This window comes from Falco cherrug, chromosome 5 (assembly GCF_023634085.1).
Source record: "Falco cherrug isolate bFalChe1 chromosome 5, bFalChe1.pri, whole genome shotgun sequence".
NCBI classification, from domain to species: Eukaryota; Metazoa; Chordata; class Aves; order Falconiformes; family Falconidae; genus Falco; species Falco cherrug.
The window spans coordinates 16,241,500-16,265,250 of NC_073701.1; the positions used below are offsets into that span (position 1 = coordinate 16,241,500).

Sequence of the window (23,751 nt, forward strand, 5' to 3'; positions counted from 1 at the left end):
GGGCGGGGCAGCCGCGGGGGGGTAGTCGCTGGCCCCGCCGCGCCGCAGGGGCCGAAGCCCCCGAACCGGGGCTCTGCCGCGGGCAGACGCGCGGCGCTAACGGCCTCCGACGGGCACCGCCGCCCCGCGCCCCCGCCACCCACCAGCTACCTTTGCCCCCGCCGCCCCTTCCAGCCTGGACTAGGAAGCTGCGTTAACTGGCAGAGGCGGAGAGCCAATGGGAGGCGGAGGGGCGGGAGCCTGGTCTTCGCCCTCTCCCAATCGGGAGGCGGCTGGGCGTCCGCCAATCGGAGGGGCGGGGGAGGCGGGAGGGCGGCAGTCGGTGCGGTGGCGAGCGGGGCGCTGGGCTCGGCTCGCGTTCCTCCGCGCTCTCTCGCCGTCTCATCAGTCCCCTCTCTCCTTCGCTGCCGGCGGGCACAGGAGACGGGCGCTCCCCGGCACTTCAGGTGAGGGCGGCCCTACCCCCAGGGAGAGGCTTGAGGTGGAGGCCGGGGCTGAGATCCCCGTCGGAGCCTTTTCGGGTTGGGGGGGGGGGGGGGCGGCGCTGAACGGCGGGCGGCGGGGTCCCGCCGGCGGGCGCGGGGAGCGCGGCTGTTCCAGCCGTCGCGCCTGGGCCGGCGCTGCCCGTGCCCCGTGGCGGGGTCAGGCCGCGCGGGGCGGGGCGGGTGCCGTGCCGTGCGGGCCCCGTTGGGTGCCGGTGGGGCTCGGTGCCCCAGCGGTGAGGCGGCGGGCGGGCGGGCGTGACAGCGCCGAGGCGCGGCGGCGGCGCGGAGGGGCGGCGGGCGGAGGGCTGGGAGCGGGGGCCGGGGCGCGGGCCTGCCGTCCCCCGCTGTGCTGCGGTGCCGCCCGGCCCGGCGGGCGCGGGGAAGGTGAAGCTCTCCTTGCACGGCGCCCGGCGGGGAAGGGCAGGGCCGGGGCTGGCGGGGGATGACGACACTGGCTGCGGGAGGCTCGGTTCCTGTAGGAGGGGAGAGCTGGCTGCTCGGGGAAGTTTAGTGACCCGCTCGGGGGTGGTGACGGCTTTGGTTTTGGGCAGGGAGGGAAAGGGGGCGAGGAGGGAGACCTGAAGGCGAGCGTTTGCGGTTTTCCTCCCGGCTTTGAGATCTGGCCGGCCTGGGTGGCGGCAGGTAGCGATGCTGGTGCGGTGGGGAGGGGGTGTTACTGCCGGGGAGGGGGCGGTTTAGCCGGCTCGCAGCCTCCCGAGGACGGGCAGTGACCCAGCTCTGTCGGGCTTCTTGGTCCTGCCATTGCCGCCTTCTCTCCTGACTTTCCCTTTTTTGGCTCGCGGCAAGTCTGCTCACCTCCCAGGCTGGAGCGGCAGTGTGAGGGACAGAAGCCTCTTTATGTGCATCGAAGCTACCTGGCTGGAGGGGGACTGGGTATTTAGTGTCTGCCTGGCTCGCAGTACCCATCTTTCCCAGCTGCCTGGCAGTCTCTGGTTGGAGTGACTCAGTAGCTGGTAGACTCGGTTGTCTGAGCCTCCTCCATCCTTTTGCCCTGGCAGTAAAGGGAGCCAGAAAGGTGTGAGTGGCATGTGCTGGCATTTGTAAACCAAACGCTTGAAAACTAAATGTAATCTTACCGTTTAAATGTTCAGTTTTCTTGGTAGCCATTCTTGATCAAAACTGTAGGTTAGTTAAGACAATTTAAAACAAGTACACCACTGTTCACGTTTCCTGTACTTATTTCAGTAAGTTTGATCATTTTTATGCGACCCACACTGGGGTAAAAAACGAGCCTTCAGACGTGCTAGACACTTGTTTTCTTGCGTTGCACTCGACCACCTCACAACAGACTGCTTGAAAGCTTGCCATAAAGCTGTTTTCTCTTGCTGTAGGGGGGATTTTCGCCCTTCTGCTAATTTGGATTTAATTCCAGAGTTTGTTCAGCCCTTCTCTAAAGGCAAAACCTTTCCACAACTTTGGAAGGGTAAAAATATTAACAGTGCGTTATTATAATAGTCATAGTGAAGACTGCGTTATGTAAGCAGCTAAGTTTTCATTCTGATTTTAGTGCAACAGAAAGATCATTCTTGTATGGCTGTGATGAGACCAACAGAAAAATATTGGTTCATTGCTTTCTTGGGTTGGGTGGGGGGCAACAGGGGAAAGACTTGTATTTCTGCTTAAAGGTGAGAGGTGACTAAGTTAGCTAACTGTATTTCAGATGGGCAAAACTTCTTAATTGTGTTTTTTAACTAGTAAGGGTATTAGCACTGCAGGGTAGTACCTGCCTGAAATTATATTTTGTCAAACTTGCAGTTTGCCTTCAAAGATGGTAGAGTTATATTCTGCCAATTATGGCTGAATCAGATTAAACAGTACCGTGTATTAGTACACGGGGCATGTCTAACTAGCATGATGCAGCATCATTTTAGAGATCTCTGCTCATACTATACCACAGCTTAGGTATGGTAAGCAGGAGCAGAGTGCAGGGGCTACCTCATCCTCTGTAGTGCTAACCTTGGCGTGGCTGTTCAGTGTTCAAGTGCCCCAGACTCCCCTTGTGTACATAGTTTACAGTTCTAGAGTTGGTTTCTTTGGCTCAGGGTCTGAGTGTTGTGCAGTGCCATATTAGAATAAAAGTTAAAAATGGCCCTGGATGTTAAACTGCATACCACACATCAAGCAACAAGATCAGTGTTAAAAGGATAGCACAGTTGTAGTTAGCGATGAAATAGTTTATCAATGATTGATGGGCAAAACTGTTTTGGAGTATTTTTTTTACTGATTTTTTTTTTTTCATTTTGAAGAGTGTACTGCAAGCAGATGCAGTAGTTTAATATTGAGGTGACAAATTAGATAGCATTTATGATTGCTGGACTTGCTGTTAGCTGTGTGCATCTTTGTGGATGGTCTTAAGTGTTCTTTAACTTTTTTTTTAAACTGTCACAGGTTTGTGAAAGTTTCTGTATTCCACAAGTCACCTCTGCAACAAAACCTTCATTTTACTTTGTAGTGTTTATTGTATGTTCCTAATTTTTTCTTATATTCCTTTAGTATTTGAAATACCATTATACTAATATGGCTTTCTGACTTTGCAGTGATACTCTGTGCAACATTTTGATCTATGAATGTTTGTAAGTAATACTTACAGAAAATACCTAGATGATACATTTTTCTAACGGGTGGATGTCTGCTTTTTATTGTTGTGTTGGGGCACTTGAATGTTGGTCTGAAAATCAGTTTGAAAAACAATTCTGAACCTGTTATTTTTACCAGGTGATGTGTTTGGGTGATTTAGTGTTAGGCATGAGAAATTTTGTTCTTGCATTCTGCTTATTTAGCTTATTGGGTACCTTTTCCTTCTGTAGAGCTGAGCTACTCATGTCCTTATGACAGGTCTGTGCTTCCCTGATTGTGGTTAAAATGAGCCTAAAGGTTACTGTGACTTGAACTGGTAGCCTGTAAATGCAGGACAAGAGACTTCTGATTTTGGCAGAGGATAAAATGCTTAGTGGTGCTGCTAGCTAAGAATTGCCTGTGCTTGTATGAATCTCTGGGAGTAATACAAATTAGCTAAAAGGTAGCTTTCTGCTTCTGAGACCATGCAGTTTTCTCTATGTGGGAGCAGCAGGTCCCAGAAAAAGTTGCATCTTCTCATATGATAAGACAGGAGAACGGTAGATGCAGATTGAAGGTTTTTTAAAAATAAATTTGTTTAAACATGCATGTAAACTAATACATTGGAAGTAATGGTTTGTTGGTTCTTGGGGTCTCTGCTTTTTAAAAGAAATTCTAAGATTGAATGACTTCCTCATTGCCTGAGACCTAGAGTGGAGTCTCTAGTGCTTGAATTGAAGACTAGTCTGTGAGATGAAGAACTTTTTTTGTAACATAGGATTTAATTCAAATTATCTTAATCCATAAAACCTCAAGAAGTGATGTTGTTCCTTTCAAATAAACCTAGTTACCGATTTTTGGCTTGACTTAATGTGACGATGAATTGTTCTCAGGACATGAAAAAGAAGAAAGCAGGAAATAACAGTGATGTAACTGTATTGAGATAAACCAAGCTACTAAGTGGTCTGAGTCTGTGGTTGAATAGAATGGTGTACTTAATGTGAATGTTACCTGGCTGGTTGGCTCACTGGGGTTGAGAAGAATAACCTGTAGTTGGTAGAGAATAACCTGTAGTTGGTAGGAAAAAGGCTGTTGTATCCTGGGGTTGGTTTACAGCCTACAGTCATGGTTGAATTTGTCATGAGACTTGAATGTTGTTCCTTTATGTGCTATCCTGCAAGGTACCTTGCCTTGGGGGAAGGGAACAGTCAAAATTTCTCTAATGGTTTTGGTCTAGAGTCTACCTTGATACGTGCTCCTTGAAGTATGAGTGATTCTGCTTGGGCCACTGTGAACTGGTGTGCATTGGTAGAGTCCTGTGAATCTTGGTGGACAGGATGTGTCAATATTTGAGAAGGTACCCAGCCCTAATTAGCAAATAGGGATAGAGCTAGCATGGGTATTGCAACTCTGGACAGTAATGAGCTCTGAAGCAAAAAGAAAATGTCTCGAAGGCTTTGAGTGGTGTAGTTTGGTTCAACTTCTTAGAATATGCAAATATTTAAAAACTGTTCTGACTTACACAACACGTTGTAAATATTTTGACAGTGTTGCAAACATGTATTTTCCATTGTTTGTTTTTGGGCCAATGCATATTACTAACCCTTTTTGCTTGTGTTGTGTAGGACTCTGCTGTAAGCTAAGAATTAATTCCAAGGCATCTACAGACTAAAGATTCTAAACAAACTTCTTTGCCTTTTATCATGTACTTTAGACCAGTGGAATAACAAACCAGACTACAATACAACAGCGAAAATAGTGAGGATAAGAACAGTCTGTCAAATCTTATTATTAAATATTTTTTTCCGACAGTTTTACTGAAATGAAAAAGGGTGGATTTGATGTAATCTTTTGACATAAATTTACAGATACGACATAGTAGATGCCTGGAGAATGGGTGCCACACAGGTTTTAAGTGACTCTGTGAACCCAGAGGAGTTGACAAATAGTGTTTTAAATATCTTCTCATGCCTGTTGTGATTTATGATGTATCACAGAATTGTGATGTACTTGCAACCTCTTAGCTTTTGATTATGAAGTAGTGGGTTGTTTACTAATATTAAAACTGAAAGACTGTTCTTGTAATCCTCATTGTGAAGTATCTTTTTGCAGAAGTGTGATATTCTTTCTGTCTTATTATTGTCTTTGTACATGAGTAGCACAAATAAGACTCATAAATCTGATTTTTATGTGTGATAGTAAGTTAATCTCCCCCACATATCAGGCTGATGCATTGCCAGCTGGTGATTGTAACAACAAAAGGTGTGTATTGACTGAGCTCTGAGCGGCAGGGGGACATCAAATGGGGGTTGCAGTCAGTTCATCACACTGTTGTCTCTGCATTTGTCTGTGCCACTCCTTCCTCATCAGGGGGAAGATTCCTCACACCCTTCCCCTGCTCCAGTGTGGGCTCCCTCCCACAGGAGACAGTTCTCCATGAACTTTGCCAGTGTGAGTCCTTCCCACAGGCTGCAGTTCTTCATAAACTGCTGCAGCGTGGGCCCCTTCCATGGGATGCTGTCCTTCAGGAACAGGCTGCCCCAATGTGGGTCCCCCATGGAGTCACAAGTCCTGCCAGCAAACCTGCTCCAGCACGGGCCCCTCTTTCCATGGGTCCACAGGTCCTGTGAGGAGCCTGCTCCAGCGTGGGCTTCCCATGGGGTCACAGCCTCCTTTGGGCATCCACCTGCTCCGGTGTGGAGTTCTCCATGGGCTGCAGGTGGATAACTGCTCCACTGTTAGCCTCCATGGGCTACAGGGGAATCTTGGCTTCGGAGCCTGGACCACCTCCTCTCCCTCCTCCTGCACCGACCTGGGTGTCTGCAGGGCTGTTGCTCATGCATGTTCTCACTTCTCTGTTTCAACTGCTGTTGCACAGTAGTTTTCCCCCCCCTTCTTAAATATGAGAGAGGCGCTGCTACTGTTGCTGACAGGCTCACCCTTGGCCAGTGGTGGGTCCATCTTGGAGCCACCTGACATTGGCTCCATTGGACATGGGGGAATCTTCTACCAGCTTCTCACAGAATCCACCCCTGTAGCGCTCCTCCTGGCTACCAAAACCTTGCCATGCAAACCAAATAAATACATGGCCTAACAGTGTATTATACCAGAAGTCATGCCTTTTGGTTTAATGCATGCAATGATTTGATGCAGGTGTTTTTTTAAGGTGTAATGAGATGTACCCTGCTCATGTTGTCTCCAGGATATGTAAACTTAATTGCAAATTTGGAATTTACTTCCTATTCTTTCTCACCTTTTTTTTTTTTTTTGTAATTTTGGATACATCCTCAGGAGTGTGTTTTAGAGATAGCTTTAATGAATAGGCAGTTTTTAATCAGTGGATTGTGCACTGACATTCTATAGACATGTAAAGAGATGATCTTTCATGCAAACAGATTTTAACTGCTACTGCTCTCAAAATGTTAAATTAGTCTGATTATCCAATTGCTAATAGTACATAGTACAAATGCAAAAGAATGATTAATAGATTTTTAATACAGAAAGGAGCCATTTGTAATCATCTGGTCTTACCTGAAAGAGACAAACCATAGGATTTCTGTGAACGAATACCTGTTAGAATCTGATATAGCCACAAAGAAAACTTCCTGTTTAGAAAGAATGGATGTAGAGTCCACCACAACCCTGTTAGTTGCCTAGCTGGCTAATTAGTCCTGCTGTCTCTTAACACGCTACTCTCTCTGATATATCCTTATAGCTGCCTACCTCATAGTACTTTGTTTATATCCTGCAATTCATGGAGCACATTCAACTGAGTATTCCTCTCCATTTCAGTATTCTTCAAACTTAATATATTGGGCCATCTTCACGAGATAGGAATAATTAACTTTGGTTTGGTGCAGCCCAGTGTGAATTCCAAATTAGCGTCTTTAGCTTGTGCCTATTTTGGCAAACAATCCAAATAGGTTTATCAGCACTGGATTCTCTGTTATTTACTGTTTCCTCAGGCTTTTTCTTAAATTGGCTGTGCAGTAGTTCAGTCATGATTCCTGATCTTTTTTGAGGTCACTGATAATAATGGTAAATGGCTTAGTTGTAGCTTGGTGGACACATCCTGCTTTGTAATATTTCTTGACTCTGTATTTTGAGAGCTTGAAATAAATGTAATATCAGATTGAGCATGTATCATTCTGTTTCTTAATCCAAATACCTTGTCATAGCAAGTTGAATGCTGTGTTGAAACTTAGGTCTTCAGCGTAGTTGTTATCACTCAGGACAGTGACCTCATAAAAAGAGGATGCTGTTAAGAAGCTGGTTGCATTGATTTTTCTTTTTACCTATGTAATGATAATTATCAACTTTTTATGCCCAAGTGGAATCTTACTTGTTCCATTTTAATTGACTTTCTTTGGTAAACTAACCTTTTAAATGCTTTAACCCTTTTAAAATGCTTATGTGATAGCAGGTTTTCTCTAGCTTTCTGGAACTTGCCCATTATTCAGAACTTCTTAAAAGTTCATGACTTAGAACCTCCCAACTTGTATTTTTAAAATTCTTGAACAAAACCTAATTTGGACATGCTTGTTTGCACTCCTAAGCCCTTTTGACTTCTAATTTGACGGCTAATAATCATCACTCAGGTATGATCTTTTGTCAGCATTCATAGATCTTCTGCCACTGTTAACTCCATCAAAGTGTATCATACCTTATGAATGATAGCACTGTTGCTAAGTTTGTTATTATAAGGACAATAAAGGAGCTTTAAATATATTTGAGGTCTACCACTATACCCGTTTCTGTGTTCTTTCTGCTGTCTTTCGTTATTCCTAGCTTTCTTTACATTTGTAACTATGAACTTCCCCTCTTTCCCACTTCACATACAGCTATTTCTGTAGCTAATGTGTTTTTTCTTCTAATGCAGCCCTGGGGACAGCTATTAAAAAAATCTGTGTGATTGATTCCCTGTGATTCTTGCATGATAAAGTAATATTATTTTATTGGATTGCCAAATCTTGAGTGTACTCAGTTGAAGCTGGAAATGGTCTGAGTCAACTCAGGACTGCCACACTTCTCTTACTTCTGTCATCCATTCTCTTTTGAGGTATGGCATACGTGGAGTTCCTTCGTGTTGAATGCAACATGCTCTTTGAGTTAGGACATTGTCACCTATAATGTGTGTTAAAGAATTGGGAAAGTGAAACATGGAATGTAAGTCAGTGGGCCCAAAGGTGCTCTTCACACAGCAGCTCATTGCAGAAGCAGCTGACTGTGCTGTGTTGTTCAGTGCTTTAGTGGTCTCTGCTAGACAGCAGTTGGTGCCCATGTGGTGCATGAGCTATTGGAAGATGTTCCAGAATGTCTGTGCAGTGTTAGTGTTCTTTAAAGTTGGTAATAATTCAAACGAGTAATGAATATTACGCAGAAGTGTCACCAGTCCTTTCGGGACTACTTAATCCTCTCTACCTACATTATAACTACTTACAAACTGTTCAATCGTGTGACGTGTACAGTGAGGTTTCAGTGATACTAAATGGGCTTGATTTATGTTCCCAAATGCAAAAAATCTAATCTCTTACTTGTGTGCTTACCACATACACGTAAACAATGAAATCATCTTTTTGCTTGTCTTTCAGGGTCTTAGACTTTCTGAAAAGTATCTTGTGTTGTATGTTTACTTGCTTACTCCCTTTGTGAGCATAACATCTTGTAACTCATTAAACTAGCTCAGAAGCTTGTTGCCACTTCTGCTCACAGTGATAAGGCAAATAACTTCAAAACCAGTGACAGCCTGTGCTGCTGCTGCAACAGGAAATCAGGTTCTTTCCCTGGTGCCCAGCTGTTTGTTCTTGCTACATGCTCTGTGTTGGCTCTGTTTATATGACTGTGACCAGAGTTGCTTCCCTGGTCCAGCAAGAAATTTTTTGTTTTTGGTAACTTTCAGCTGGGTAAAGCTTAGTATCTGGCTTCCGAAATAGAATCAAAGGCATAAGGATGGGTCAGGAGGAATGCCTGGGGATGTGAGTGAAAACTAGGTAAATCTGTGTCAGCAGAACAAATTCATACCATAATAAAGTGATCAGGCTAGGTATTGAGATGAGCAGGACAGTTAATAATTTCTATAAAGTTGAGCTGTAAGGTGAATGTTGAATGTAAACAAGTCTTTCTGTAAGTGCTTTTATAATCCCATGTATGCCAAAGATGGTCAGGATGTAATGAAGTATGGAAAACGGAGTGCATATAAATGCAACATCCTAGCAGCTGAAGCTGTGCAGTGTGAGCTGCTGAAATACACCTGAGAGAGATTTAATACATTGCCTAGAGGCTGTACACTTAAACTGTTACAATTAAGGGAATTGAAGATGAGCTTAAACTTAGGTTTCTTGATTTTTACCAATTTCAAATGCACGGCTGAACAGGTAATAAGTATCAAATTATCCTGAATTAATAAACTTAAAGATAAACTTGCTGTTTTTTCTTGATTTTTTGCTTAAAATATTTTAGTGTGGAAGGACCAGAAGACAGAATTGAAGTACTTCTCCAATTTGAACAAGTTCCAGGTAGAAAGGAGCCAAAAGTCTTTGCCTTTTGACTTCTAGAATACTCACTTGTAAGTCACGCTGATATAAATATTTCATTATATAAGAATATATGTATTTTTTAAAAAAGTGAATGCTAAATAATTTTTTGAAACTTCAAGCAGATTTAATCTGTTAATACTTGATTGTTAAATCAGGTTTTGAAGAACTAGCTTTGAATTCCAGCTCAATACTTAATTTCCAAAATTGGTTCAATCTTGTGGCAAGAATAATTTTTTTTTTAAGAATGTTTTTTGTTTGTTTAAAACAAGGGAAAAATCTAGGTATACACAAAACCCCATGCCAACTCTCTTGTTTTCTATACTGGAAAAAGTGCTTCCCTGCCTTATTGTAAGCTATTTGGGTTTTGGGTGGGGGGTTTGTTTTTTTTTTTAGTTTTTTTTGTTCTTATTTTTGTGGGAGGAAAAAAAAAATTGAATAGAATTAGTTTGATCCTCCTGTTACTTTTGTTCTATGGGACTGCCCAGTCTGCTGTCTTGGTTATTCTCAGCAAGTGCTGTTCCACCTGATGTTTTCTTGAAGCAGGTGCACAGATCGGCTAGCAGAGAACATCTTTCCAAGCAAGCAAACTGAGCAGTATTGCAGAACACTTTGAGCTTTTGTTTAATTGTTCTCAGCACTGGGAAAGATGAAAGTTCATTCACTTGATATCATGAACGTCTTGTCTGTTCATTGAAGTAGGACTAAATCCGTTATTTCTGTTTCTGAACACAAATTTGAGATGAAGGGACAGTCCATAATTTCAAAGGATGTGTACGTGAACCTTAGAATTGATATGAAATGAGGTTTGAATTTGGTTAATAAATCCTTTGTCCAAAATAGCATATAAGCAGCTGCTTCTGCTTTGGCTTGTAGCATATCTGCATCAAAGAACAATATGTGGGTCTAGCCTGTATCTAATTACTATATTTTTAGCACTTGGTTTAGATCAGGCTATTACATAGTTTCTTGTAGAATGTAAATCCTGTGAGTTGGTTGAGCATCATGAATAAAATCTGTGCTGTGCAATTTTAATCGTTGTCAAGTCAGTAACAAGCAGTTCAGTAACTGATACATGCAAATAGATAAAACAAATATACATGAACTGTGGATTTATTTTAGGTTATGCAAGACAACCTATAGCTCCTTTGCTTTAGATTTTTATCGGTCTAATAAAATGTGATGTAGTCTCACTTTCTCCAAAAATCCAGTTAGCTGGGTTTTTTTAGTAGCCCTGTGGAAAAACTAAAACTGCAATTGAAGACCTTTAATATTTCTGCCCTCTTTCCTTCCTCCCCTTTCTTGCAGATACATAGGAGGCACCTTTGCTTCTATGCGTTATTAGGTATTGCAGATACACTTATGTACTTAAGGACAAACTGTTCTAAATTTAGCATGTAATGCCTATCAATGTATTGCTGAACAAAATCACTAGTTTTATGCTAATCGCGTTGAGTTTTTATGCTGTTTCCAAGAGATCTTACTGTATATCAGGGAAATATGTAAGAGTTGAACAAGTTTTGATGTTTTCAGGTACATCTAAAGGAGTGTTGGTTGTGCAGTTTTATGTATTTTTGCATTTGCAGTGTTTATGTACTTTCATACATATGGATAAAATACTACCCTTTTTGAATGAGTAATGCTGTCCTGGTATGATTGATGTCTAGTGAGATTATTTTTCTGCGTGGTGAATAACGTTAATAGTGAAAATAAAACTTGAAGTTTATAGAGTTTCTATGAGATTTTTAATTTTCAGGCTTCTGTAAAGTATTTGATTTGGCTAGCATATTCACTAGAATGCAGTTTATTAGGTAGGAAAAATACTGTGAAAAGTTGTGCAAATTGACTTTTTAAAGCTGAAGATTTTACAAACATGCTTCTCTAAAAATGTGTTTTGAATTTGTCAAGGAAAAATGTATCACATGAATCTTTCAATTTTTATTGCAGTGAACAGTTAAGAGAGCAAAGTTATAATCTCATTTCAGAAAAAAAGCCTTGATAAAGATCTTTTGAAACACTTCACAATGTAACAGCAATTGACTTAGGCAGCATTTAGCCTGCAAATGGGGAGAAGTCAGTAAAACTTAGAGCTGTTGTTAAATGGCTTTCACTGTTGTGATAGCTCTCCCAGTTTTTGTTTTGTTATTTTTGTGTTGGCTTGGTTGTGTGGTGGTTTTTTTGGGTTGTTTCTTTTTTTAGTATTAGACACTTATGTGGGGCTCCTGATGGTTTGGTATGTGTGTGAATAAGGTTGTGGTTGACTCATCCCCTCAAATACAAGTAGTAGTAAAGCTATAGCTGTTACTTACCAGTAGTCTAAAATTTCTAAACAGGGAGCACTACCTCATACCTGTTGCGGGTTAATTGTTGCCTGTCCTGTTCATTTATATAATAAATAAGAGGATGTGTGTTTTAAAATAATTACAGTCCTCCAGGAATCTCTGCGTTGTTCTTCAGAGCATGGGTCTGTCTTCCAGAATGAATTAAATCTGAGCTACTTTCTCTAGTTAGGCAGCTGTGTTGGCTCATGAGAATTATTGGAATGTACAAAGAATAGCATATTGCACCTAGGCATTTACATCAGAGCCAGCGGGCAAGTTTTAAATTTGGAGTACTGCGAAAAATCTCAGTCTGGCTATAGTATCTGCCCTAAAAGAGGAAGGAATGCAAGTCACATCTTCCCTGCGTTTTGCCATTGCCCATTTTCAAGTGCTTAACTGCTTTATGTAGCTGTGCATACTGAAAGGGATGCTGGAAATCTAACTACATAAGCTTAAAAAGACATTTTAAAATCATTTCCTATTGGCTAACTCTCTTTATGAATGTTTTCCTCTTTTAAGAAAAAAAATAAATCATTATCTTGCATGAAAGACAAGTACAAGTAGAGATTTGGCATACATATGTCAAATGCATAAAAAGAAAATGGAACACCCTAAAGTTTTGTCTAAAGCTAGCCTACTGAAACTTGCTTCAGTATTTAAGTGGGAAGTTACCTACTTAAAAACTTGTTGCTGGATTGCTTCTGATTTTGTTTAGGATTTTAAACTTGCTGTAGAATTACTGGTCATCTGTGCTAAGCTGAATGAATTCAGATGGTAACTTGCATCCAGATCCTGAAATTGTTAAATAAATTCTTGGAATATTACTGTTGAAAAACCCAAACTAGAGGACTGTAAAAGATGAGTTTAGAGATTTTCAGAATTTGGGTAAGCTTCCAGTGCCTTTAACTTACAGACAAAAGTGCTGGATTTGTACTCTCATATCTTTGACCTTGAGCCAGAAGTTTTTCACACAGCTAAAAGAAACCTTTCTATAGCATTGCATTATGATTAGTTTGTGTCAGTGACATTATTATGACTTTTTTCCCACCTTTCTCCCTATCCTACTTACTTTGGTGCTAGCTTCTCCTGAGTCTTACCTTACCCAGACACTAGAAAATGGACAGCAGTGTTGCATTTTGACTTAAGTCTGTCAATTGGAATCATGTGGAGTTAGTAAAACAAATTTCAATGTTAATTTTGCTAGGACTTAGTCAAAGCTGTGAGTCAGCACTAAACATGTTTGAATGGCCTTCTTTGATGCTGCAGTATTTTAGGTTGAAAAAGCTATCTTTAGAAACTTCTTTATTTGATGAGTGCTGTAGGGATATAGTTCATGTATTCTCATATAAGCAACCAGGGAGAACTTAGAAAAACCCTTAGGACTCTTCTGGTATCACATAACACTTCTTACATTGCAATTCTAAATTGTTCCAGTTACTTGTTATATATATATATGTTTCCAGGGTTTGTTGTTCAGAGCCTCAGAGTGAAGGCCAACAGAAGATTTTTGTGTCAATTACTGTAGCTTCCTTTGCAAAAAGCTCTCTAAGCTGAACTATAGGTGGATACTATAGTCTAACAAATATTGACTAGACTTAGACTGGTTTATTGTCAGTTGAATTCTTCAGTTTGTATAAAAATAAACACACAAACATTTCTGAAAGAATAGTTGCCTTCCTTTCAAAGGAGTTTTAGATGCTGGTGGTAGAAATGTAAGACAAATATTTTGGATTTAGAATTTTATCTTTTTTGGGGAATGTAGTTGGGCATTACTGACTCTGCACATTCTTGTGATTTGTGTGAAGAATTGTAATGTTGGATTGCCTGTGCTCTCAAAGCAGCATTAAGCACAAGCTTGGATAATTGAATATTTAATAATTGTGTGAGGGTAATATGAGATGACAATGCAAATACTGAGGGAGGCAGTAATAAAGAGAACAAGCCTAGTGCCAGGGGATGTTACAATAAAAGTATATTCATATCATAAGAATTGGATTGTTATACTGGGATGTAACAAGCCCAGGACAAAGACTATGTTGTTGAGTATGCGTGTACCAAGTGAGCATTCTTTCAAGCTATTATTACTTGTGTATTTGTGATTTACGTTATGCAAGATGGACTATAATGGAAACCTATATCATTACATGAAATAGGTATAGCTTAAATTTTGTGTTGTACCAGAAAAATATTATGTTACCGTTAGACTTTTCTTCAGATATTAGAATTTGTAGTTCATAGGATTAGTTAAGGGCTTTGGTGGCAAGATTCAACTGTGTTGCCTTCTACTTCAGCATAAGAAAAAAATAAAAATGTACTACAATTGTGTCTGTGTGTGCAGGAGGTAAACAAGCAAATGAAATGTAACTGGCTGTGAGAATGGTGCTCTGGTGTTTGTGTTCTTGCCCTTTGGGAGTTGAATGATTGAAAATGTCTTGTGAATTGATAGATACAGATTGTAGAGTCTCCCTCACTGGAGATGTTCAAGATGTGACTGGACAGGATGCTAGATAATCTCATCCAGGCTGCCGTTCCCACGAAAGGTTAGACTAGCTGATCTTGTGAGTTCCCTTCTAACCTGTCCTGTTCTGTGATTTTGTGACTATTATAAATCAACAGATACTTGGCGGAAGTATTTCTTATGGGGCCTGATCACTGTACCAAAGTGTGGCTTTGAAGACCTACTTGACATGGGGTAGTCCAGCCTCATCAGCTCCAAGGACTTGATCTTGTTTTCAGGATCCCTGTGACCCTCACTATAATCCTCATCTTTTGCCAATCTAAAAAATTATTGCATTGACTTCCATTAAAATACAGCATTAAAAATGTGAATAGATCTTACCTTTATTTTCTGGGAAGCTGAAAGGAAAGGGATTTCTTTCCTGTTGAAAACAAACTGTCCTGTGTCTAACGAACAGTTGACTAGCTCATTGATTATCTGATTTCCAATGCTGAAGTGTTACCAGTCCCTGAAGGCATCAGTAAACATTAGCTGCCTTTGTTTCCTTTGTTTGGGTTGGAATTATGGCTACAGGCTTTTTAAGATAGTGTGGCAAATGTAAACGAGGTAATGAAACTGTTTCTCTTCCTATGAAACATACTGAATATTCAATTTCCTTGCAGCAGTTATGAGGGGAAAAGGTAAGCCATTGGTTTGAAGGTGTTAGTTGAACATAATTTCATTTTCAGTTTCATAAATTGCAAGGGACAGAATAAATGCACACTGAGGAATCAGCTTAAACTTATTAAGCTCTTGAATACTTGATATACCACATTCTTTACTAATAACTATTTTTAGACGTGGTAAAATACAATTATATTTTAAGTACAATGCCTGTTTTTCTTTTTTTTTTGGGTGGCTCTGATGCATCAAATACACAGATATTTTGCCGCAGTGAAGCACCTATTATTTTTCAGGTATGGAGCGTTGTATGGGTTCTTTCAGTATAAACTGAATTTCAGGTTAAACAGAGATATCAGTATTCCTATTTCTGCTGTGAGGATAGCCTCCATGTTACAAAAGGATAGAGGGAAACTTTGGTACGGGAGTATATGTGTGTGTGTGTACCATTCGGGTGGTTGTACCAGCAGTCAGTAATATTCAATAGCAAGAAAAACCTTCCAGCTAGACACAGGATCACTCTTGTGATTTTAGTGTTGGGTTGTTGGGTTTTTTTGTTGTTGTTGTTGTTTTGGTTTTTTGTTTGTTTCGTTTGGGTTTGTGTTGTTTCTTTTTTATGTATGCATATGTCTGAAACAATTATTTGAACCTTCTGAAATAACCTTAGCAAATCAAAATGCATATCTGCCACAGTATATTTTAAAAAACATATTTGAAATTTATTCTTTTGAGTGCTTTGTACCCTTAAGCTTTTGGAGTAAGGACATTTGATCACTCTAAAACAACAGTGGTCAGAGACCTGACTTGGTTGTGTGAAGGTTACCGACACTTCAGCTATTGAGCTGCCTCTATTAAAAACAATGAAAAGTTACCTAGGTCGTAGCTGTAGTTACTAGAGGGGTTCTCTTAGTAGGTTAGAGAAACTTCTGGCCTTCCCAAGAAAGCTTACAATGAATGACTGAGGAGTCACCATGTGTCCTGTTTATTACTGGAGCTGACATGAGCTTTGTGGGTCTGGTTGGGCTTTTGTCAATCTAAAGCCTCCTGGATTTGGTATGTTTTTGGGCAGATCACAGTTTGCCTCTGATTTATGCTAGGTACTAAAAGGAGAATGCCTGCCCCTCCAGTAAAGCCCTTGTATTCTGAAGTCATGAAAATTGAAGAATGGTGTGCAGAAACAAGAAAGGAAGAAGTTTTGGGAGATTTTTTTAGATGCAGGCTTACCTTTTCTAATGCTGTCTATATCAGTTGATTACATTAAGGTTTTAAGCCTTCAGAACCAGAAGATGAAAATGCCTGTACTGAAGTTTCACAGGTGTTCTCAGCTGAAATGTTATTAACTTGACCTGTGACACTGAGTATGATTATGAAAAAGATCATTGTTACTCGTAATTTTTGTAAATAATATACTTTGTATATACATTTTTTTCATGTTTTCTTTGTTGACTTTATTTGTCTAAGCTTTTTTCTGCAGTATTTTAAAATCTTATATAGTACTTTTAGTCTTCCCACTACCATATGGTAAAAGTAGTTAAATGTGAAATTTGTTATTCATTGAGTAAGCACATGGCTTGATTTTCTTGTTCCTGGGTAGTCCTTGGTCAAATAGAATTCTTACTTTCAGTGACACCTTTAAGGCATTTCTGTATAATTGAGGCTTTCAACTAACAGCTGTTTCAGCTGTTGAACCATTCAGTCTTTCTTTTTTTGATTCCTTTGCTGCTCAGGCTCTTAACTGATGAGCCATATGGGGATGTGGCTTTGTCACTGTAGTCATATGTAGATAGGTGACTCATTTCAGTAACCCCAAACTATTCTAGAACATTGTCTGAGACATCAGTGTGACCAATGACACAGAGCCCTGCATTTATAATGTCATGGTGCAGTTCTGTCTGTATGTCACTGTCCCCCGCCCCTTCCTTATGCTTGGAAGTAAGCATGGTGATACCATCCTAGTTGTCAGCTCGAATACAGTGCGTTCAAATCTTGAAAGACAAATATGGTGTGCAATCTATTAGACATTCAAGCAGAATTCATAAGCACAAGATCGCTAGCTAGTCAGTAAAATCTTGAATTGAAGGTGGACCCTGGGTAGCACCTTTTATGACTGCTGAAAATTCCCAATGTGCTAAATACCGCTTTAGGCTAATGGCACAAAAACTCTGTAGTGCTGAGGAGAGTTATCTTCCATTCCTGGCTGTTTTCATACATGTGTGTGTGCATAGATTTTATGCCCAAAGCACATTTTAGAAATCTGGCTTAAGCTATTCCTTTTGAGTGTGTGCAAGTTTGATATTTTAATTCCAGAATGATTTTATTCCATGATACTAACATTTTCTGTTCTCATTACTTCATGTTACTATGCATCATGCAAAAATACCAATTGATTTCTATTTTAATTTAAAATGGGATGTTGCATTTGAATGTAATGACTCCAGACTTTCTGGAGTCTAATGTTACGCAGTTTTTCAGTTTGATTACAATGTGTAGAATGATTTGCAGTAGACTAAATAGCTTAAGAAATTTGATCGCTTCATTCTGAAGCTATTTGTGCCTGCTTTTCTCAGCTGTTATCACTGTCATACCCCTAGTTTGTGAGTGTAGAGGTTCCTGACATGCAAATTTAGGTTTAGTTCATAAACCAAAAAAGGCATATAATTCTACCTTTAGTAGCAATTGATTCTGGTCTTGAGAATCACTGGAACCATTTCAAATGCTGAAGTTATTAAGCAGCATGTATGATGAAAAAAGGAAGTTGTATATTATGTGCTTTTACTAAGACACTGATTCAACGCTGATCAACTTTGAATCTGGACCATATATATTTTAAAAAGTGGTCTTGCAATCTTGAATTTTTAACACTAGTGTTTTTCTGATTGAGTGCTAAATTGAACTTTGTGTTCTTTACCTCTCTTCTTTCTGTCTTTTAATTGTTGCTGAGATGCTGGCTAAAGGCTGCTGTTTAAATGCTCTGTGGTCAGTGATGGCACGGACTTATTGAATGAAAACACAGTGGTAATTGCAAGTGCAAGAATGGATAGCTAATGGGGCCTCTTGTCCCAATTTCCTTGAACTTCAGTCCAATTTAGATTGTGGAGTTGATGGCTGACCTACTTGTCCTTCAGTCAAGCATTAATTGAAAATGGCATAAAAACCTTTCCTTTTCCTGAAAAGCCGGAGAAGGGTAGAAAAGACTAGTCTTTCTGAGATTAGTTGACCAAATTAAGCATTCGTTTCACATTGCTGCATTTAGGGATTCTATATATGAGTGATTTTTGTGTTTGAGAGCTATATAAAAGTATCTAGATCTCTGAAAATCATAAGGGAGACTGGCTATTCTGTGGGGTTGTTTTTTTCCTAAACGCTTAATAAGATTAATGAAACCTTGAGAACCAAAGAAAAACTTCCACCTTTTTTGCCTAACCTTGATCTCATATGCCTGTGTTAAAGCAGCACCATGTTTTTTTGCACACTGAAAACTTTAGGCTTTCAATAGCGTTAGGGTTCAAGTAGGTTTAAATGTACTGGGAGTGATTAAAAAAAAAAAAAAAACAAAACAAAAAAACAACCCCCAAAAAAACCCCACCGCATCACACAGGCAGACAAAATGAACTTCTAGTTTAGCTTGTCAAATTATGTGTACAAGGAAGACCATAAAATGAGATCTGTGACCTTAATACTTGAGTGATACTTCCGGGTGGCTTAGACCAGTGAGTTTAGTACATGATAAGGAACCGGTTTGTTATATTTATTTTAAAAAAAGTGAAGTGTTTTAGGGAATATTTAATTCTACTAGGTCAGCAGCCCATGTTGTATAGATTACTAAGTGGTAAGTAAAGGTCTTCTGTCCTTGTTGCAGTAATTACTGTTCCAGGACCAGAAAATTAAATTGCCTAGAAACATGAGGAGTCCTGGCTAAAGTTTACCTTGGATTCACCGAGCTGAAAATCTGCTTAAACAGAATTCAAGCGTGTTTTTTTTTCAGTGGCCATGTTAATGAAACTAAGTATTGAGCAACCTTCTCCTTCACCTTAACACAAGTGAACAACTCAAATGCTCCTAACTGTTCTTTAGAAGCTGTATTCAGTTTGCTTTAAAATCTGAATTAATCTTACTTAATCTGAAATATGAAATACTGTCACATGGTCTTTTGTACTGTTACAGTATAGCATTGATTTTGAAACACTTGAACAGATCTTGTATTGTTTCTAAAAGAATAATTGGTTATTTAACTTGCTGGAAAGAAGGATAGTCAAAGCTAAGTGTGCCTGTTGTTTGACTTCTACGTTTACGAACTGCATTCTCCAGAGGTCTGTAAATTCTGTATCGGTTCCAGAAATTACACTGCTGAAGTGATGTATAAAGTTCATCTGGCAGTGATCACAGCTGCAAATGTTGCTTTTAAATTGTAAGGCTATCTTCATTAGCAATTTTTACATTGATAGTGTTTTCTCCAAATACTAAACTACCATTGAATGTATTTTGAGAATTGAGGAATGTTGCATGATAATTTGACCTGGTTTTTTTCAGCAGTGCTATGATGGGATAATGGCTGCAGAAGGAATTAGTAATAATTGAAACTACTGTTTAGAGCTGGTTCATAACCAACAGTTATGGGGTGGTTATTTAATTTCTGCTTTAGTAAGGATCCTGGGGTACAGTTCTGTACTAGCTTATGCTGGTCCCTTGAACAAAAGCTATACTAGCAAAACATTTCTATGTTACAGGATACTTCTGTTACTGTATGTGTGTTAAGTATCCTAGGGAGCTGGTGGTTTTGTCTAATAGAAAATAATCCATTCAGCCCTAAGGAGTTCTGTGTGGAAACGTGATGCCTCTGTACTGTTTTCAATTAAGTATAATATGAGCACGTTATGGTCTGAGAAACTTCATTTATTTTACTAGGTCTAGGTCATCTTCAGTAATGTCCTTATGAGGCACTGTATGGGAAGGCCTATTTTTGTTTGTTTCTCTTACATCCTCCGTGGCGAGAAAACAATCTTTTCACCTTTTTCCTTGGTTTTATTTACATCTCAAAAAAGAGACAGAAGAATTAACTAATACTTGAGTGCACAGGTTCAGCTGATTCCACCCATGCAACTAGCTTCCCCTGCCCCAATCAGTCTTGCTAGTTTCTGCCAAGCATAATCATCTGTATCTCCCTCAGAAGAATAGAAGGCAGAGTATGCTGACATGTTGTTAATGCACATGTTTAGTCTCTGGAAACGTATAACTGTTAGAGACAGTCTCAGGGCTAGATTTAGTTCAAATAAGGTCTCTGAATTGGTTCTTTCCTGAAGTAAAGAACAGTAACTCTTTAATGTAACCTTCGGGTTCAAGACTAGCTTATTTCATCTTGATTTAAGGGTTTAGATATGCTGCTGTTCAATGCACATCGATATTTCATTAATTAATATTACAGTCCCGTATTTCCTGAGATGGAAAAATACAACTTTTGACTGTGAAACACCAAAATAACACAGCTGTTTCCTAAGCGATGCAACTGCAAAATGTGCCTGTGTGTTTCACTGAGGTATTTAAAAACACTGTTCTCCACCAAAGCCAGTGTATGAGTAAAAATACCTTCCTTTAGTATAGGCTACCTGTGGTCTTTTGTAAAGATTATAGTATACTTGGATATTGAACTTTATATATATATGTAGCTATACAGAACCATTAGAAATGTGTGTGACTGAAAAACCCTGTGTTGGTTTGGGTGCTGCAGTGTGTGTGTGTGGAAAAATGACCTTAGCTTGAGCTGCAAGGTTTTCATCAGCTCACAGGAAATGATGACGTACGCTCTGATGAGAGAATTCTGTTTGTGGAAATGGTGGTCAGGCAGAGCTGTGCAGGTACTGCCGCTCTCCGTGCAGTTCTGTTGCTGAACTTCGTATTTGGAAAAAATGCAAGTGAATTAAGGCATGTGTTTTAAGGTATGTATTTTGCAAACAGTAGATCAAATGACTTGCCAAACTGCTTTTTTTCCTACCAGAAATTTACTATGCTGTGTCGTAGCTGATGTGGAAGTATTTTTGGCCAAGTGAATGTGGTATTTTGCAATGTTTGTTTGAATGTAAGAGTGTGTTTCATCATGTTTGAAATGATGGTTCTGGACTGAAATAGTCTGCTTTCTAAAACATATCTCTTTTCCAGAATGGTTATTGTATTACTTCTTATTTGTGTATTTCTGTGGGGTTTTCTGTCTTCATGTGCAGCAGTGTTCATGTTTTGTGGTATTTGTGTGGTCAGGTAAGTATCATGGCACCTTTTACCTTCTGAAAGTTTTAATGTCTGAGGCAGTGCTTCTTGCAATATTCTGTTTTTCTTCTTAATTATATGCCATTTTAGAAATTCTATACATGCCACTTTTCTCTGCAGCTACTTTGGCAGTGTAGATGTAAATGCTGTTTCATGTTTTCTTGGGTGGAGAATACATCAATAGTATTCCTCTGCACTATCCTTCTTTTTGCATCATTGTAAAATTCTACTTGAACTAAATATTAAGTGTGTATGCTTTAGGTATTACTAGCCATCTCATTCCACTGACTCAGGGGTTATTTATTTGTTTTTAAAGTATGTGGGCACTTTAAAGCTTTCTTGCTAACTAAATGCTTACTGATTGGAATTAGCAAGTTGAAGGCATGTGGTCCTGTTCTCCCTTCTTGCTCCTTTGAAACAAACTTAAAGGCATATTTATTTCAATTTTATTTATTTGTGCAGGATGCCAAAATATTAAGGTTAATTTCATTTTAGGAGACTTTGACAGGACATGTAAATTAGTGGGTGATGTCACAGGCACTGCAGAAGTGAACGTTAGAAAAGGGCAAATGCTTCTAATTAAATTGAATTTTTTCGTGCACTTTAACATTTTAATCACTCAAACCTAAATAATGGAAACCTCTGATGTAAAAAATAAGATAAAAAAAATATATATACACACACTCTTTGATCTTTCAAGTTATTTTAATTGCTAAATGGTCTTGAGTTCTTCAGGTTTTCTGGCAAAATTTACTCTAAGCCAATTCTGATATGCTTTTTTTCTTCAGTGAAGATAATGTTAATGCGGATTTTTCCGTGACCAGAAAGACCTGAGGCTCTTAAAGAATCTTTTAATTTTTTTTCTTTATTTGGAGGACAACCACTTAATATTAAGCTAGATAGCATAGTACCTAGGTCTTAGGGCTCTCGGTACCTTACAGTCCTTTTCTGGGTCTAAAATTCAAGAAGTATGTCCTTAGAATGGGAAATTTCTTCTATAGTAGTGTTTCAGACTTTAAACCTGCAACACAGGTGATTTGTGACCAAAAAGTCTAGTGTGAAATTGTTCTCTTTATGTTTCTTCTCTTTTGTGCATCTCAACAGAAACAGGAGGATGTTTTACTTGTTTTAATGTTTTATGGTTACATTCTGTACCTAATGTCAGTGAAGGGTACTACCAAGTGTACTTTGTCCTGTGTTTTCCCTTGTTACCTGAAGGTTCTGCAGGTAGTACTCAACAGGACAGCACACCTCCTAAGTTTGTGATTAAAGCCAAGATGAGTTAGTCTGTGTGCAAAACAACTTAATACAATCTTCATCTTACTTCTTATAATCTTGATATCCTTTTTTAAAAATTGTCTTTTAGCCTAATTACAGTACTTTAAAATTATTTTACAAAGACTTCTTTTCTGTTTCTAAGAGCAGTCGATACAGAAATTGTCTGAAAATCTGGAGAAGAGAACTTGGGAAACAGTTTTCTCCCTTCAGTGGTTACAGATTAATATCCATACAATATCCAAAGTCATTGTTTCACTATTGTACAGATATTAGTACTATGATACATATTCTACAATGTCTAGAAGTAAAGAAAGAATGTGTATGATTTGGGACTTTTCGTGTGATTTAGCAACTATTTTTTTTCTTGTGTCAAGGTCACCTTGATTTCAGCTTCAGATGTGTTACTAATTTTGCCATTTTCTTCTACAGAAGAATCCTAAAGGAAATGTTGCTAATAATGATTTCAATAGGGAGAATTAATTTGCCAAGAAGTGCTGTTGGTCCAGGAAATGAGATACAACTCTGGATAGTGTATCAAACTAATCTAAATTGAAGACACTAATTTTTAGAATATAGTGTACAAACAGATGAGGGTTTTTTCCCTCCAGTTGGATGGAATGAAATAGCTGAGCTTTTGTATCCAGCTAATTTTTGCAATGAGTTCAGATTTCTCCTAATCTTAAGATTATTTTTTTTTTTTAATTTTAGCGGTAATGTGCGAGTTTAGAAGCCTATGTTAAATACTTTAGCCTAAAATCCAAGTGCTAAATAAGAGTTAAATCAGATTCTTTATTAAACAAATTATAATGTCCGTTAATAAATATCAATTACACAGTTCCTTTTATGCCATATATGCATCACATACACTGTTGAGGGAAATTACAGAAGAAAATTAAGCTTTTTGGCTGCTAGATGCTCTAAAATTTGCTCAGAACACCTAATGGTTGTCTTGCAGGTTAATTTAAATGCATTTCAGAGCTTGGCATTGGTGTTTGGTTTTCTTAACACAAAATTAAAGCTGACCTCTACAAGAGAAAAATACTTTTTAAATGGTTTTATCTATTGTTTGAGAACTTCAAATGTACTTTTAAAATGTACATTTCAGTAGCTTTTTAGTATACATGGTTTTGAATTCTTAACTACAGTGGTCTTTTGGTCTCTTTCGTTTCTGGATGTAAATA

General features: G+C 39.1%; 1 protein-coding gene across 5 annotated transcripts in view; it reads left to right on the forward strand.

Moving 5' to 3' along the window:
- Window positions 1-295: 295 nt before the first annotated feature.
- The window catches only part of PACSIN2 (protein kinase C and casein kinase substrate in neurons 2), a 64,230-nt gene continuing 40,774 nt past the window's right edge, over window positions 296-23,751 (forward strand). For 3 of the 5 annotated variants that reach the window (XM_055711450.1, XM_055711453.1, XM_055711454.1), the window contains exon 1: window positions 296-446. The gene's annotated coding sequence lies outside the window, so the exon portion shown is untranslated. Of the gene's footprint in view, window positions 447-9,521; window positions 9,628-20,855; window positions 20,968-23,751 lie in introns of those variants that run through there. The other 2 variants (XM_055711451.1, XM_055711452.1) reach the window with 2 other exon arrangements.